Here is an 18,554-nt window from a genome sequence, read left to right as displayed (position 1 = left end):
GTAGTCTAATTACTTGGCGACATAATAACAGTATGAGTGCATGTTTTGGAAAAATAGATGCAGAAGGACAAATGGATGAAAGGATGGCCGCATCTGGCAACTTTACTGTTTTGCTTTTTTTCAATGCAAAGGAGGAGCGTATAATTATTAAAAAGGGTATTTTTGGAAATGGACAGGCAGGCTGTAGGGGAGGAGGTAGGCCTGTATTTTGAACTTAAAAACTCAAATGGGTTTTTGGGTTCAAAATGTGTATTTTTCACTAATGCTGCTATCCTTTTATAATCCATAATTTTTGGGCCAGGTAGTCTAATTACTTGGCGACATAATAACAGTATGAGTGCATGGTTTGGAAAAATAGATGCAGAAGGACAAATGGATGAAAGGATGGCCGCATCTGGCAACTTTATTGTTTGCTTTTTTTCAATGCAAAGGAGGAGCGTATAATTATTAAAAAGGGTATTTTTGGAGATGGACAGGCAGGCTGTAGGGGAGGAGGTAGGCCTGTATTTTGAACTTAAAAACTCAAATGGGTTTTTGGGTTCAAAATGTGTATTTTTCCCTTATGCTGCTATCCTTTTATAATCCATAATTTTTGGGCCAGGTAGTCTAATTACTTGGCGACATAATAACAGTATGAGTGCATGGTTTGGGAAAATAGATGCAGAAGGACAAATGGATGAAAGGATGGCCGCATCTGGCAACTTTACTGTTTGCTTTTTTTCAATGCAAAGGAGGAGCGTATAATTATTAAAAAGGGTATTTTTGGAGATGGACAGGCAGGCTGTAGGGGTGGAGGTAGGCCTGTATTTTAAACTTAAAAACTCAAATGGGTTTTTGGGTTCAAAATGTGTATTTTTCCCTTATGCTGCTATCCTTTTATAATCCATAATTTTGGGGCCAGGTTGTCCGATAACTTGGCAAAGTGAAAACAGTATGAGTGTATGATGGTTTGGGAACATAGGTGTAGAAGCACAAATCGATGAAAGGATAGCAGCATATGGCAACTTAACTATTTGCTTTTCCAAAGCAAATGAAGAGTGCATAATTATTAAAACAGGGTATTTTTGGAGATGGACAGGCAGGCTGATGGGGAGGAGGTAGGCCTGGATTTTGAACTTAAAAACTCAAATGGGTTTTTGGGTTCAAAATGTGTATTTTTCACTAATGCTGCTATCCTTTTATAATCCATAATTTTTGGGCCAGGTAGTCTAATTACTTGGCGACATAATAACAGTATGAGTGCATGGTTTGGGAAAATAGATGCAGAAGGACAAATGGATGAAAGGATGGCCGCATCTGGCAACTTTATTGTTTGCTTTTTTTCAATGCAAAGGAGGAGCGTATAATTATTAAAAAGGGTATTTTTGGAGATGGACAGGCAGGCTGTAGGGGAGGAGGTAGGCCTGTATTTTGAACTTAAAAACTCAAATGGGTTTTTGGGTTCAAAATGTGTATTTTTAACTAATGCTGCTATCCTTTTATAATCCATAATTTTTGGGCCAGGTAGTCTAATTACTTGGCGACATAATAACAGTATGAGTGCATGGTTTGGGAAAATAGATGCAGAAGGACAAATGGATGAAAGGATGCCCGCATCTGGCAACTTTACTGTTTGCTTTTTTTCAATGCAAAGGAGGAGTGTATAATTATTAAAAAGGGTATTTTTGGAGATGGACAGGCAGGCTGTAGGGGAGGAGGTAGGCCTGTATTTTGAACTTAAAAACTCAAATGGATTTTTGGGTTCAAAATGTGTATTTTTCCCTTATGCTGCTATCCTTTAATAATCCATAATTTTTGGGCCAGTGAGTCTAATTACTTGGCGACATAATAACAGTATGAGTGCATGGTTTGGGAAAAATAGATGCAGAAGGACAAATGGATGAAAGGATGGCCGCATCTGGCAACTTTACTGTTTGCTTTTTTTCAATGCAAAGGAGGAGCATATAATTATTAAAAAGGGTATTTTTGGAGATGGACAGGCAGGCTGTAGGGGAGGAGGTAGGCCTGTATTTTGAACTTAAAAACTCAAATGGGTTTTTGGGTTCAAAATGTGTATTTTTCCCTTATGCTGCTATCCTTTTATAATCCATAATTTTGGGGCCAGGTTGTTCGATAACTTGGCAAAGTGAAAACAGTATGAGTGTATGATGGTTTGGGAACATAGGTGTAGAAGCACAAATCGATGAAAGGATAGCAGCATATGCCAACTTAAATGTTTTTTTTCCAAAGCAAACGAAGAGTGTATAATTATTAAAAACTTTATTTTTGGAGATGGACAGGCAGGCTGTAGGGGAGGAGGTAGGCCTGTATTTTGAACTTAAAAACTCAAATGGGTTTCTGGCTTCAAAATGTGTATTTTTCACTAATGCTGCTATCCTTTTATAATCCATAATTTTTGGGCCAGGTAGTCTAATTACTTGGCGACATAATAACAGTATGAGTGCATGGTTTGGGAAAATAGATGCAGAAGGACAAATGGATGAAAGGATGGCCGCATCTGGCAACTTTATTGTTTGCTTTTTTTCAATGCAAAGGAGGAGCGTATAATTATTAAAAAGGGTATTTTTGGAGATGGACAGGCAGGCTGTAGGGGAGGAGGTAGGCCTGTATTTTGAACTTAAAAACTCAAATGGGTTTTTGGGTTCAAAATGTGTATTTTTCCCTTATGCTGCTATCCTTTTATAATCCATAATTTTTGGGCCAGGTAGTCTAATTACTTGGCGACATAATAACAGTATGAGTGCATGGTTTGGGAAAATAGATGCAGAAGGACAAATGGATGAAAGGATGGCCGCATCTGGCAACTTTACTGTTTGCTTTTTTTCAATGCAAAGGAGGAGCGTATAATTATTAAAAAGGGTATTTTTGGAGATGGACAGGCAGGCTGTAGGGGTGGAGGTAGGCCTGTATTTTGAACTTAAAAACTCAAATGGGTTTTTGGGTTCAAAATGTGTATTTTTCCCTTATGCTGCTATCCTTTTATAATCCATAATTTTGGGGCCAGGTTGTCCGATAACTTGGCAAAGTGAAAACAGTATGAGTGTATGATGGTTTGGGAACATAGGTGTAGAAGCACAAATCGATGAAAGGATAGCAGCATATGGCAACTTAACTGTTTGTTTTCCAAAGCAAACGAAGAGTGTATAATTATTAAAAACTGTATTTTTGGAGATGGACAGGCAGGCTGTAGGGGAGGAGGTAGGCCTGTATTTTGAACTTAAAAACTTAAATGGGTTTTTGGGTTCAAAATGTGTATTTTTCCCTTATGCTGCTATCCTTTTATAATCCATAATTTTTGGGCCAGGTAGTCTAATTACTTGGCGACATAATAACAGTATGAGTGCATGTTTTGGAAAAATAGATGCAGAAGGACAAATGGATGAAAGGATGGCCGCATCTGGCAACTTTACTGTTTTGCTTTTTTTCAATGCAAAGGAGGAGCGTATAATTATTAAAAAGGGTATTTTTGGAAATGGACAGGCAGGCTGTAGGGGAGGAGGTAGGCCTGTATTTTGAACTTAAAAACTCAAATGGGTTTTTGGGTTCAAAATGTGTATTTTTCACTAATGCTGCTATCCTTTTATAATCCATAATTTTTGGGCCAGGTAGTCTAATTACTTGGCGACATAATAACAGTATGAGTGCATGGTTTGGGAAAATAGATGCAGAAGGACAAATGGATGAAAGGATGCCCGCATCTGGCAACTTTACTGTTTGCTTTTTTTCAATGCAAAGGAGGAGTGTATAATTATTAAAAAGGGTATTTTTGGAGATGGACAGGCAGGCTGTAGGGGAGGAGGTAGGCCTGTATTTTGAACTTAAAAACTCAAATGGGTTTTTGGGTTCAAAATGTGTATTTTTCCCTTATGCTGCTATCCTTTTATAATCCATAATTTTTGGGCCAGGTAGTCTAATTACTTGGCGACATAATAACAGTATGAGTGCATGGTTTGGGAAAATAGATGCAGAAGGACAAATGGATGAAAGGATGGCCGCATCTGGCAACTTTACTGTTTGCTTTTTTTCAATGCAAAGGAGGAGCGTATAATTATTAAAAAGGGTATTTTTGGAGATGGACAGGCAGGCTGTAGGGGTGGAGGTAGGCCTGTATTTTGAACTTAAAAACTCAAATGGGTTTTTGGGTTCAAAATGTGTATTTTTCCCTTATGCTGCTATCCTTTTATAATCCATAATTTTGGGGCCAGGTTGTCCGATAACTTGGCAAAGTGAAAACAGTATGAGTGTATGATGGTTTGGGAACATAGGTGTAGAAGCACAAATCGATGAAAGGATAGCAGCATATGGCAACTTAACTGTTTGTTTTCCAAAGCAAACGAAGAGTGTATAATTATTAAAAACTGTATTTTTGGAGATGGACAGGCAGGCTGTAGGGGAGGAGGTAGGCCTGTATTTTGAACTTAAAAACTTAAATGGGTTTTTGGGTTCAAAATGTGTATTTTTCCCTTATGCTGCTATCCTTTTATAATCCATAATTTTTGGGCCAGGTAGTCTAATTACTTGGCGACATAATAACAGTATGAGTGCATGTTTTGGAAAAATAGATGCAGAAGGACAAATGGATGAAAGGATGGCCGCATCTGGCAACTTTACTGTTTTGCTTTTTTTCAATGCAAAGGAGGAGCGTATAATTATTAAAAAGGGTATTTTTGGAAATGGACAGGCAGGCTGTAGGGGAGGAGGTAGGCCTGTATTTTGAACTTAAAAACTCAAATGGGTTTTTGGGTTCAAAATGTGTATTTTTCACTAATGCTGCTATCCTTTTATAATCCATAATTTTGGGGCCAGGTTGTTCGATAACTTGGCAAAGTGAAAACAGTACGAGTGTATGATGGTTTGGGAACATAGGTGTAGAAGCACAAATCGATGAAAGGATAGCAGCATATGGCAACTTAACTGTTTGTTTTCCAAAGCAAACGAAGAGTGTATAATTATTAAAAACTTTATTTTTGGAGATGGACAGGCAGGCTGTAGGGGAGGAGGTAGGCCTGTATTTTGAACTTAAAAACTCAAATGGGTTTCTGGCTTCAAAATGTGTATTTTTCACTAATGCTGCTATCCTTTTATAATCCATAATTTTTGGGCCAGGTAGTCTAATTACTTGGCGACATAATAACAGTATGAGTGCATGGTTTGGGAAAATAGATGCAGAAGGACAAATGGATGAAAGGATGGCCGCATCTGGCAACTTTATTGTTTGCTTTTTTTCAATGCAAAGGAGGAGCGTATAATTATTAAAAAGGGTATTTTTGGAGATGGACAGGCAGGCTGTAGGGGAGGAGGTAGGCCTGTATTTTGAACTTAAAAACTCAAATGGGTTTTTGGGTTCAAAATGTGTATTTTTCCCTTATGCTGCTATCCTTTTATAATCCATAATTTTTGGGCCAGGTAGTCTAATTACTTGGCGACATAATAACAGTATGAGTGCATGGTTTGGGAAAATAGATGCAGAAGGACAAATGGATGAAAGGATGGCCGCATCTGGCAACTTTACTGTTTGCTTTTTTTCAATGCAAAGGAGGAGCGTATAATTATTAAAAAGGGTATTTTTGGAGATGGACAGGCAGGCTGTAGGGGTGGAGGTAGGCCTGTATTTTGAACTTAAAAACTCAAATGGGTTTTTGGGTTCAAAATGTGTATTTTTCCCTTATGCTGCTATCCTTTTATAATCCATAATTTTGGGGCCAGGTTGTCCGATAACTTGGCAAAGTGAAAACAGTATGAGTGTATGATGGTTTGGGAACATAGGTGTAGAAGCACAAATCGATGAAAGGATAGCAGCATATGGCAACTTAACTGTTTGTTTTCCAAAGCAAACGAAGAGTGTATAATTATTAAAAACTGTATTTTTGGAGATGGACAGGCAGTCTGTAGGGGAGGAGGTAGGCCTGTATTTTGAACTTAAAAACTTAAATGGGTTTTTGGGTTCAAAATGTGTATTTTTCCCTTATGCTGCTATCCTTTTATAATCCATAATTTTTGGGCCAGGTAGTCTAATTACTTGGCGACATAATAACAGTATGAGTGCATGTTTTGGAAAAATAGATGCAGAAGGACAAATGGATGAAAGGATGGCCGCATCTGGCAACTTTACTGTTTTGCTTTTTTTCAATACAAAGGAGGAGCGTATAATTATTAAAAAGGGTATTTTTGGAAATGGACAGGCAGGCTGTAGGGGAGGAGGTAGGCCTGTATTTTGAACTTAAAAACTCAAATGGGTTTTTGGGTTCAAAATGTGTATTTTTCACTAATGCTGCTATCCTTTTATAATCCATAATTTTTGGGCCAGGTAGTCTAATTACTTGGCGACATAATAACAGTATGAGTGCATGGTTTGGAAAAATAGATGCAGAAGGACAAATGGATGAAAGGATGGCCGCATCTGGCAACTTTATTGTTTGCTTTTTTTCAATGCAAAGGAGGAGCGTATAATTATTAAAAAGGGTATTTTTGGAGATGGACAGGCAGGCTGTAGGGGAGGAGGTAGGCCTGTATTTTGAACTTAAAAACTCAAATGGGTTTTTGGGTTCAAAATGTGTATTTTTCCCTTATGCTGCTATCCTTTTATAATCCATAATTTTTGGGCCAGGTAGTCTAATTACTTGGCGACATAATAACAGTATGAGTGCATGGTTTGGGAAAATAGATGCAGAAGGACAAATGGATGAAAGGATGGCCGCATCTGGCAACTTTACTGTTTGCTTTTTTTCAATGCAAAGGAGGAGCGTATAATTATTAAAAAGGGTATTTTTGGAGATGGACAGGCAGGCTGTAGGGGTGGAGGTAGGCCTGTATTTTAAACTTAAAAACTCAAATGGGTTTTTGGGTTCAAAATGTGTATTTTTCCCTTATGCTGCTATCCTTTTATAATCCATAATTTTGGGGCCAGGTTGTCCGATAACTTGGCAAAGTGAAAACAGTATGAGTGTATGATGGTTTGGGAACATAGGTGTAGAAGCACAAATCGATGAAAGGATAGCAGCATATGGCAACTTAACTATTTGCTTTTCCAAAGCAAATGAAGAGTGCATAATTATTAAAACAGGGTATTTTTGGAGATGGACAGGCAGGCTGATGGGGAGGAGGTAGGCCTGGATTTTGAACTTAAAAACTCAAATGGGTTTTTGGGTTCAAAATGTGTATTTTTCACTAATGCTGCTATCCTTTTATAATCCATAATTTTTGGGCCAGGTAGTCTAATTACTTGGCGACATAATAACAGTATGAGTGCATGGTTTGGGAAAATAGATGCAGAAGGACAAATGGATGAAAGGATGGCCGCATCTGGCAACTTTATTGTTTGCTTTTTTTCAATGCAAAGGAGGAGCGTATAATTATTAAAAAGGGTATTTTTGGAGATGGACAGGCAGGCTGTAGGGGAGGAGGTAGGCCTGTATTTTGAACTTAAAAACTCAAATGGGTTTTTGGGTTCAAAATGTGTATTTTTAACTAATGCTGCTATCCTTTTATAATCCATAATTTTTGGGCCAGGTAGTCTAATTACTTGGCGACATAATAACAGTATGAGTGCATGGTTTGGGAAAATAGATGCAGAAGGACAAATGGATGAAAGGATGCCCGCATCTGGCAACTTTACTGTTTGCTTTTTTTCAATGCAAAGGAGGAGTGTATAATTATTAAAAAGGGTATTTTTGGAGATGGACAGGCAGGCTGTAGGGGAGGAGGTAGGCCTGTATTTTGAACTTAAAAACTCAAATGGATTTTTGGGTTCAAAATGTGTATTTTTCCCTTATGCTGCTATCCTTTAATAATCCATAATTTTTGGGCCAGTGAGTCTAATTACTTGGCGACATAATAACAGTATGAGTGCATGGTTTGGGAAAAATAGATGCAGAAGGACAAATGGATGAAAGGATGGCCGCATCTGGCAACTTTACTGTTTGCTTTTTTTCAATGCAAAGGAGGAGCATATAATTATTAAAAAGGGTATTTTTGGAGATGGACAGGCAGGCTGTAGGGGAGGAGGTAGGCCTGTATTTTGAACTTAAAAACTCAAATGGGTTTTTGGGTTCAAAATGTGTATTTTTCCCTTATGCTGCTATCCTTTTATAATCCATAATTTTGGGGCCAGGTTGTTCGATAACTTGGCAAAGTGAAAACAGTATGAGTGTATGATGGTTTGGGAACATAGGTGTAGAAGCACAAATCGATGAAAGGATAGCAGCATATGCCAACTTAAATGTTTTTTTTCCAAAGCAAACGAAGAGTGTATAATTATTAAAAACTTTATTTTTGGAGATGGACAGGCAGGCTGTAGGGGAGGAGGTAGGCCTGTATTTTGAACTTAAAAACTCAAATGGGTTTCTGGCTTCAAAATGTGTATTTTTCACTAATGCTGCTATCCTTTTATAATCCATAATTTTTGGGCCAGGTAGTCTAATTACTTGGCGACATAATAACAGTATGAGTGCATGGTTTGGGAAAATAGATGCAGAAGGACAAATGGATGAAAGGATGGCCGCATCTGGCAACTTTATTGTTTGCTTTTTTTCAATGCAAAGGAGGAGCGTATAATTATTAAAAAGGGTATTTTTGGAGATGGACAGGCAGGCTGTAGGGGAGGAGGTAGGCCTGTATTTTGAACTTAAAAACTCAAATGGGTTTTTGGGTTCAAAATGTGTATTTTTCCCTTATGCTGCTATCCTTTTATAATCCATAATTTTTGGGCCAGGTAGTCTAATTACTTGGCGACATAATAACAGTATGAGTGCATGGTTTGGGAAAATAGATGCAGAAGGACAAATGGATGAAAGGATGGCCGCATCTGGCAACTTTACTGTTTGCTTTTTTTCAATGCAAAGGAGGAGCGTATAATTATTAAAAAGGGTATTTTTGGAGATGGACAGGCAGGCTGTAGGGGTGGAGGTAGGCCTGTATTTTGAACTTAAAAACTCAAATGGGTTTTTGGGTTCAAAATGTGTATTTTTCCCTTATGCTGCTATCCTTTTATAATCCATAATTTTGGGGCCAGGTTGTCCGATAACTTGGCAAAGTGAAAACAGTATGAGTGTATGATGGTTTGGGAACATAGGTGTAGAAGCACAAATCGATGAAAGGATAGCAGCATATGGCAACTTAACTGTTTGTTTTCCAAAGCAAACGAAGAGTGTATAATTATTAAAAACTGTATTTTTGGAGATGGACAGGCAGGCTGTAGGGGAGGAGGTAGGCCTGTATTTTGAACTTAAAAACTTAAATGGGTTTTTGGGTTCAAAATGTGTATTTTTCCCTTATGCTGCTATCCTTTTATAATCCATAATTTTTGGGCCAGGTAGTCTAATTACTTGGCGACATAATAACAGTATGAGTGCATGTTTTGGAAAAATAGATGCAGAAGGACAAATGGATGAAAGGATGGCCGCATCTGGCAACTTTACTGTTTTGCTTTTTTTCAATGCAAAGGAGGAGCGTCTAATTATTAAAAAGGGTATTTTTGGAAATGGACAGGCAGGCTGTAGGGGAGGAGGTAGGCCTGTATTTTGAACTTAAAAACTCAAATGGGTTTTTGGGTTCAAAATGTGTATTTTTCACTAATGCTGCTATCCTTTTATAATCCATAATTTTTGGGCCAGGTAGTCTAATTACTTGGCGACATAATAACAGTATGAGTGCATGGTTTGGGAAAATAGATGCAGAAGGACAAATGGATGAAAGGATGCCCGCATCTGGCAACTTTACTGTTTGCTTTTTTTCAATGCAAAGGAGGAGTGTATAATTATTAAAAAGGGTATTTTTGGAGATGGACAGGCAGGCTGTAGGGGAGGAGGTAGGCCTGTATTTTGAACTTAAAAACTCAAATGGGTTTTTGGGTTCAAAATGTGTATTTTTCCCTTATGCTGCTATCCTTTTATAATCCATAATTTTTGGGCCAGGTAGTCTAATTACTTGGCGACATAATAACAGTATGAGTGCATGGTTTGGGAAAATAGATGCAGAAGGACAAATGGATGAAAGGATGGCCGCATCTGGCAACTTTACTGTTTGCTTTTTTTCAATGCAAAGGAGGAGCGTATAATTATTAAAAAGGGTATTTTTGGAGATGGACAGGCAGGCTGTAGGGGTGGAGGTAGGCCTGTATTTTGAACTTAAAAACTCAAATGGGTTTTTGGGTTCAAAATGTGTATTTTTCCCTTATGCTGCTATCCTTTTATAATCCATAATTTTGGGGCCAGGTTGTCCGATAACTTGGCAAAGTGAAAACAGTATGAGTGTATGATGGTTTGGGAACATAGGTGTAGAAGCACAAATCGATGAAAGGATAGCAGCATATGCCAACTTAAATGTTTTTTTTCCAAAGCAAACGAAGAGTGTATAATTATTAAAAACTTTATTTTTGGAGATGGACAGGCAGGCTGTAGGGGAGGAGGTAGGCCTGTATTTTGAACTTAAAAACTCAAATGGGTTTCTGGCTTCAAAATGTGTATTTTTCACTAATGCTGCTATCCTTTTATAATCCATAATTTTTGGGCCAGGTAGTCTAATTACTTGGCGACATAATAACAGTATGAGTGCATGGTTTGGGAAAATAGATGCAGAAGGACAAATGGATGAAAGGATGGCCGCATCTGGCAACTTTATTGTTTGCTTTTTTTCAATGCAAAGGAGGAGCGTATAATTATTAAAAAGGGTATTTTTGGAGATGGACAGGCAGGCTGTAGGGGAGGAGGTAGGCCTGTATTTTGAACTTAAAAACTCAAATGGGTTTTTGGGTTCAAAATGTGTATTTTTCCCTTATGCTGCTATCCTTTTATAATCCATAATTTTTGGGCCAGGTAGTCTAATTACTTGGCGACATAATAACAGTATGAGTGCATGGTTTGGGAAAATAGATGCAGAAGGACAAATGGATGAAAGGATGGCCGCATCTGGCAACTTTACTGTTTGCTTTTTTTCAATGCAAAGGAGGAGCGTATAATTATTAAAAAGGGTATTTTTGGAGATGGACAGGCAGGCTGTAGGGGTGGAGGTAGGCCTGTATTTTGAACTTAAAAACTCAAATGGGTTTTTGGGTTCAAAATGTGTATTTTTCCCTTATGCTGCTATCCTTTTATAATCCATAATTTTGGGGCCAGGTTGTCCGATAACTTGGCAAAGTGAAAACAGTATGAGTGTATGATGGTTTGGGAACATAGGTGTAGAAGCACAAATCGATGAAAGGATAGCAGCATATGGCAACTTAACTGTTTGTTTTCCAAAGCAAACGAAGAGTGTATAATTATTAAAAACTGTATTTTTGGAGATGGACAGGCAGGCTGTAGGGGAGGAGGTAGGCCTGTATTTTGAACTTAAAAACTTAAATGGGTTTTTGGGTTCAAAATGTGTATTTTTCCCTTATGCTGCTATCCTTTTATAATCCATAATTTTTGGGCCAGGTAGTCTAATTACTTGGCGACATAATAACAGTATGAGTGCATGTTTTGGAAAAATAGATGCAGAAGGACAAATGGATGAAAGGATGGCCGCATCTGGCAACTTTACTGTTTTGCTTTTTTTCAATGCAAAGGAGGAGCGTCTAATTATTAAAAAGGGTATTTTTGGAAATGGACAGGCAGGCTGTAGGGGAGGAGGTAGGCCTGTATTTTGAACTTAAAAACTCAAATGGGTTTTTGGGTTCAAAATGTGTATTTTTCACTAATGCTGCTATCCTTTTATAATCCATAATTTTTGGGCCAGGTAGTCTAATTACTTGGCGACATAATAACAGTATGAGTGCATGGTTTGGGAAAATAGATGCAGAAGGACAAATGGATGAAAGGATGCCCGCATCTGGCAACTTTACTGTTTGCTTTTTTTCAATGCAAAGGAGGAGTGTATAATTATTAAAAAGGGTATTTTTGGAGATGGACAGGCAGGCTGTAGGGGAGGAGGTAGGCCTGTATTTTGAACTTAAAAACTCAAATGGGTTTTTGGGTTCAAAATGTGTATTTTTCCCTTATGCTGCTATCCTTTTATAATCCATAATTTTTGGGCCAGGTAGTCTAATTACTTGGCGACATAATAACAGTATGAGTGCATGGTTTGGGAAAATAGATGCAGAAGGACAAATGGATGAAAGGATGGCCGCATCTGGCAACTTTACTGTTTGCTTTTTTTCAATGCAAAGGAGGAGCGTATAATTATTAAAAAGGGTATTTTTGGAGATGGACAGGCAGGCTGTAGGGGTGGAGGTAGGCCTGTATTTTGAACTTAAAAACTCAAATGGGTTTTTGGGTTCAAAATGTGTATTTTTCCCTTATGCTGCTATCCTTTTATAATCCATAATTTTGGGGCCAGGTTGTCCGATAACTTGGCAAAGTGAAAACAGTATGAGTGTATGATGGTTTGGGAACATAGGTGTAGAAGCACAAATCGATGAAAGGATAGCAGCATATGGCAACTTAACTGTTTGTTTTCCAAAGCAAACGAAGAGTGTATAATTATTAAAAACTGTATTTTTGGAGATGGACAGGCAGGCTGTAGGGGAGGAGGTAGGCCTGTATTTTGAACTTAAAAACTTAAATGGGTTTTTGGGTTCAAAATGTGTATTTTTCCCTTATGCTGCTATCCTTTTATAATCCATAATTTTTGGGCCAGGTAGTCTAATTACTTGGCGACATAATAACAGTATGAGTGCATGTTTTGGAAAAATAGATGCAGAAGGACAAATGGATGAAAGGATGGCCGCATCTGGCAACTTTACTGTTTTGCTTTTTTTCAATGCAAAGGAGGAGCGTATAATTATTAAAAAGGGTATTTTTGGAAATGGACAGGCAGGCTGTAGGGGAGGAGGTAGGCCTGTATTTTGAACTTAAAAACTCAAATGGGTTTTTGGGTTCAAAATGTGTATTTTTCACTAATGCTGCTATCCTTTTATAATCCATAATTTTTGGGCCAGGTAGTCTAATTACTTGGCGACATAATAACAGTATGAGTGCATGGTTTGGGAAAATAGATGCAGAAGGACAAATGGATGAAAGGATGGCCGCATCTGGCAACTTTACTGTTTTGCTTTTTTTCAATGCAAAGGAGGAGCGTCTAATTATTAAAAAGGGTATTTTTGGAAATGGACAGGCAGGCTGTAGGGGAGGAGGTAGGCCTGTATTTTGAACTTAAAAACTCAAATGGGTTTTTGGGTTCAAAATGTGTATTTTTCACTAATGCTGCTATCCTTTTATAATCCATAATTTTTGGGCCAGGTAGTCTAATTACTTGGCGACATAATAACAGTATGAGTGCATGGTTTGGGAAAATAGATGCAGAAGGACAAATGGATGAAAGGATGCCCGCATCTGGCAACTTTACTGTTTGCTTTTTTTCAATGCAAAGGAGGAGTGTATAATTATTAAAAAGGGTATTTTTGGAGATGGACAGGCAGGCTGTAGGGGAGGAGGTAGGCCTGTATTTTGAACTTAAAAACTCAAATGGGTTTTTGGGTTCAAAATGTGTATTTTTCCCTTATGCTGCTATCCTTTTATAATCCATAATTTTTGGGCCAGGTAGTCTAATTACTTGGCGACATAATAACAGTATAAGTGCATGGTTTGGGAAAATAGATGCAGAAGGACAAATGGATGAAAGGATGGCCGCATCTGGCAACTTTACTGTTTGCTTTTTTTCAATGCAAAGGAGGAGCGTATAATTATTAAAAAGGGTATTTTTGGAGATGGACAGGCAGGCTGTAGGGGTGGAGGTAGGCCTGTATTTTGAACTTAAAAACTCAAATGGGTTTTTGGGTTCAAAATGTGTATTTTTCCCTTATGCTGCTATCCTTTTATAATCCATAATTTTGGGGCCAGGTTGTCCGATAACTTGGCAAAGTGAAAACAGTATGAGTGTATGATGGTTTGGGAACATAGGTGTAGAAGCACAAATCGATGAAAGGATAGCAGCATATGGCAACTTAACTGTTTGTTTTCCAAAGCAAACGAAGAGTGTATAATTATTAAAAACTGTATTTTTGGAGATGGACAGGCAGGCTGTAGGGGAGGAGGTAGGCCTGTATTTTGAACTTAAAAACTTAAATGGGTTTTTGGGTTCAAAATGTGTATTTTTCCCTTATGCTGCTATCCTTTTATAATCCATAATTTTTGGGCCAGGTAGTCTAATTACTTGGCGACATAATAACAGTATGAGTGCATGTTTTGGAAAAATAGATGCAGAAGGACAAATGGATGAAAGGATGGCCGCATCTGGCAACTTTACTGTTTTGCTTTTTTTCAATGCAAAGGAGGAGCGTATAATTATTAAAAAGGGTATTTTTGGAAATGGACAGGCAGGCTGTAGGGGAGGAGGTAGGCCTGTATTTTGAACTTAAAAACTCAAATGGGTTTTTGGGTTCAAAATGTGTATTTTTCACTAATGCTGCTATCCTTTTATAATCCATAATTTTTGGGCCAGGTAGTCTAATTACTTGGCGACATAATAACAGTATGAGTGCATGGTTTGGGAAAATAGATGCAGAAGGACAAATGGATGAAAGGATGCCCGCATCTGGCAACTTTACTGTTTGCTTTTTTTCAATGCAAAGGAGGAGCGTATAATTATTAAAAAGGGTATTTTTGGAGATGGACAGGCAGGCTGTAGGGGAGGAGGTAGGCCTGTATTTTGAACTTAAAAACTCAAATGGGTTTTTGGGTTCAAAATGTGTATTTTTCCCTTATGCTGCTATCCTTTTATAATCCATAATTTTGGGGCCAGGTTGTTCGATAACTTGGCAAAGTGAAAACAGTACGAGTGTATGATGGTTTGGGAACATAGGTGTAGAAGCACAAATCGATGAAAGGATAGCAGCATATGGCAACTTAACTGTTTGTTTTCCAAAGCAAACGAAGAGTGTATAATTATTAAAAACTTTATTTTTGGAGATGGACAGGCAGGCTGTAGGGGAGATGGTAGGCCTGTATTTTGAACTTAAAAACTCAAATGGGTTTTTGGCTTCAAAATGTGTATTTTTCACTAATGCTGCTATCCTTTTATAATCCATAATTTTTGGGCCAGGTAGTCTAATTACTTGGCGACATAATAACAGTATGAGTGCATGGTTTGGGAAAATAGATGCAGAAGGACAAATGGATGAAAGGATGGCCGCATCTGGCAACTTTACTGTTTGCTTTTTTTCAATGCAAAGGAGGAGCGTAGAGTTATTAAAAAGGGTATTTTTGGAGATGGACAGGCAGGCTGTAGGGGAGGAGGTAGGCCTGTATTTTGAACTTAAAAACTCAAATGGGTTTTTGGGTTCAAAATGTGTATTTTTCACTAATGCTGCTATCCTTTTATAATCCATAATTTTTGGGCCAGGTAGTCTAATTACTTGGCGACATAATAACAGTATGAGTGCATGGTTTGGGAAAATAGATGCAGAAGGACAAATGGATGAAAGGATGGCCGCATCTGGCAACTTTATTGTTTGCTTTTGTTCAATGCAAAGGAGGAGCGTATAATTATTAAAAAGGGCATTTTTGGAGATGGACAGGCAGGCTGTAGGGGAGGAGGTAGGCCTGTATTTTGAACTTAAAAACTCAAATGGGTTTTTGGGTTCAAAATGTGTATTTTTCCCTTATGCTGCTATCCTTTTATAATCCATAATTTTTGGGCCAGGTAGTCTAATTACTTGGCGACATAATAACAGTATGAGTGCATGGTTTGGGAAAATAGATGCAGGAGGACAAATGGATGAAAGGATGGCCGCATCTGGCAACTTTACTGTTTGCTTTTTTTCAATGCAAAGGAGGAGCGTATAATTATTAAAAAGGGTATTTTTGGAGATGGACAGGCAGGCTGTAGGGGTGGAGGTAGGCCTGTATTTTGAACTTAAAAACTCAAATGGGTTTTTGGGTTCAAAATGTGTATTTTTCCCTTATGCTGCTATCCTTTTATAATCCATAATTTTGGGGCCAGGTTGTCCGATAACTTGGCAAAGTGAAAACAGTATGAGTGTATGATGGTTTGGGAACATAGGTGTAGAAGCACAAATCGATGAAAGGATAGCAGCATATGGCAACTTAACTGTTTGTTTTCCAAAGCAAACGAAGAGTGTATAATTATTAAAAACTGTATTTTTGGAGATGGACAGGCAGGCTGTAGGGGAGGAGGTAGGCCTGTATTTTGAACTTAAAAACTTAAATGGGTTTTTGGGTTCAAAATGTGTATTTTTCCCTTATGCTGCTATCCTTTTATAATCCATAATTTTTGGGCCAGGTAGTCTAATTACTTGGCGACATAATAACAGTATGAGTGCATGTTTTGGAAAAATAGATGCAGAAGGACAAATGGATGAAAGGATGGCCGCATCTGGCAACTTTACTGTTTTGCTTTTTTTCAATGCAAAGGAGGAGCGTATAATTATTAAAAAGGGTATTTTTGGAAATGGACAGGCAGGCTGTAGGGGAGGAGGTAGGCCTGTATTTTGAACTTAAAAACTCAAATGGGTTTTTGGGTTCAAAATGTGTATTTTTAACTAATGCTGCTATCCTTTTATAATCCATAATTTTTGGGCCAGGTAGTCTAATTACTTGGCGACATAATAACAGTATGAGTGCATGGTTTGGGAAAATAGATGCAGAAGGACAAATGGATGAAAGGATGGCCGCATCTGGCAACTTTACTGTTTGCTTTTTTTCAATGCAAAGGAGGAGCATATAATTATTAAAAAGGGTATTTTTGGAGATGGACAGGCAGGCTGTAGGGGAGGAGGTAGGCCTGTATTTTGAACTTAAAAACTCAAATGGGTTTTTGGGTTCAAAATGTGTATTTTTCCCTTATGCTGCTATCCTTTTATAATCCATAATTTTGGGGCCAGGTTGTTCGATAACTTGGCAAAGTGAAAACAGTATGAGTGTATGATGGTTTGGGAACATAGGTGTAGAAGCACAAATCGATGAAAGGATAGCAGCATATGCCAACTTAAATGTTTTTTTTCCAAAGCAAACGAAGAGTGTATAATTATTAAAAACTTTATTTTTGGAGATGGACAGGCAGGCTGTAGGGGAGGAGGTAGGCCTGTATTTTGAACTTAAAAACTCAAATGGGTTTCTGGCTTCAAAATGTCTATTTTTCACTAATGCTGCTATCCTTTTATAATCCATAATTTTTGGGCCAGGTAGTCTAATTACTTGGCGACATAATAACAGTATGAGTGCATGGTTTGGGAAAATAGATGCAGAAGGACAAATGGATGAAAGGATGGCCGCATCTGGCAACTTTATTGTTTGCTTTTTTTCAATGCAAAGGAGGAGCGTATAATTATTAAAAAGGGTATTTTTGGAGATGGACAGGCAGGCTGTAGGGGAGGAGGTAGGCCTGTATTTTGAACTTAAAAACTCAAATGGGTTTTTGGGTTCAAAATGTGTATTTTTCCCTTATGCTGCTATCCTTTTATAATCCATAATTTTTGGGCCAGGTAGTCTAATTACTTGGCGACATAATAACAGTATGAGTGCATGGTTTGGGAAAATAGATGCAGAAGGACAAATGGATGAAAGGATGGCCGCATCTGGCAACTTTACTGTTTGCTTTTTTTCAATGCAAAGGAGGAGCGTATAATTATTAAAAAGGGTATTTTTGGAGATGGACAGGCAGGCTGTAGGGGTGGAGGTAGGCCTGTATTTTGAACTTAAAAACTCAAATGGGTTTTTGGGTTCAAAATGTGTATTTTTCCCTTATGCTGCTATCCTTTTATAATCCATAATTTTGGGGCCAGGTTGTCCGATAACTTGGCAAAGTGAAAACAGTATGAGTGTATGATGGTTTGGGAACATAGGTGTAGAAGCACAAATCGATGAAAGGATAGCAGCATATGGCAACTTAACTGTTTGTTTTCCAAAGCAAACGAAGAGTGTATAATTATTCAAAACTGTATTTTTGGAGATGGACAGGCAGGCTGTAGGGGAGGAGGTAGGCCTGTATTTTGAACTTAAAAACTTAAATGGGTTTTTGGGTTCAAAATGTGTATTTTTCCCTTATGCTGCTATCCTTTTATAATCCATAATTTTTGGGCCAGGTAGTCTAATTACTTGGCGACATAATAACAGTATGAGTGCATGTTTTGGAAAAATAGATGCAGAAGGACAAATGGATGAAAGGATGGCCGCATCTGGCAACTTTACTGTTTTGCTTTTTTTCAATGCAAAGGAGGAGCGTATAATTATTAAAAAGGGTATTTTTGGAAATGGACAGGCAGGCTGTAGGGGAGGAGGTAGGCCTGTATTTTGAACTTAAAAACTCAAATGGGTTTTTGGGTTCAAAATGTGTATTTTTCACTAATGCTGCTATCCTTTTATAATCCATAATTTTTGGGCCAGGTAGTCTAATTACTTGGCGACATAATAACAGTATGAGTGCATGGTTTGGGAAAATAGATGCAGAAGGACAAATGGATGAAAGGATGCCCGCATCTGGCAACTTTACTGTTTGCTTTTTTTCAATGCAAAGGAGGAGTGTATAATTATTAAAAAGGGTATTTTTGGAGATGGACAGGCAGGCTGTAGGGGAGGAGGTAGGCCTGTATTTTGAACTTAAAAACTCAAATGGGTTTTTGG

The sequence above is a fragment of the Hyla sarda genome, chromosome 11, assembly GCF_029499605.1.
Source record: "Hyla sarda isolate aHylSar1 chromosome 11, aHylSar1.hap1, whole genome shotgun sequence".
NCBI classification, from domain to species: Eukaryota; Metazoa; Chordata; class Amphibia; order Anura; family Hylidae; genus Hyla; species Hyla sarda.
Note: the sequence above shows the minus strand (reverse complement) of the source record.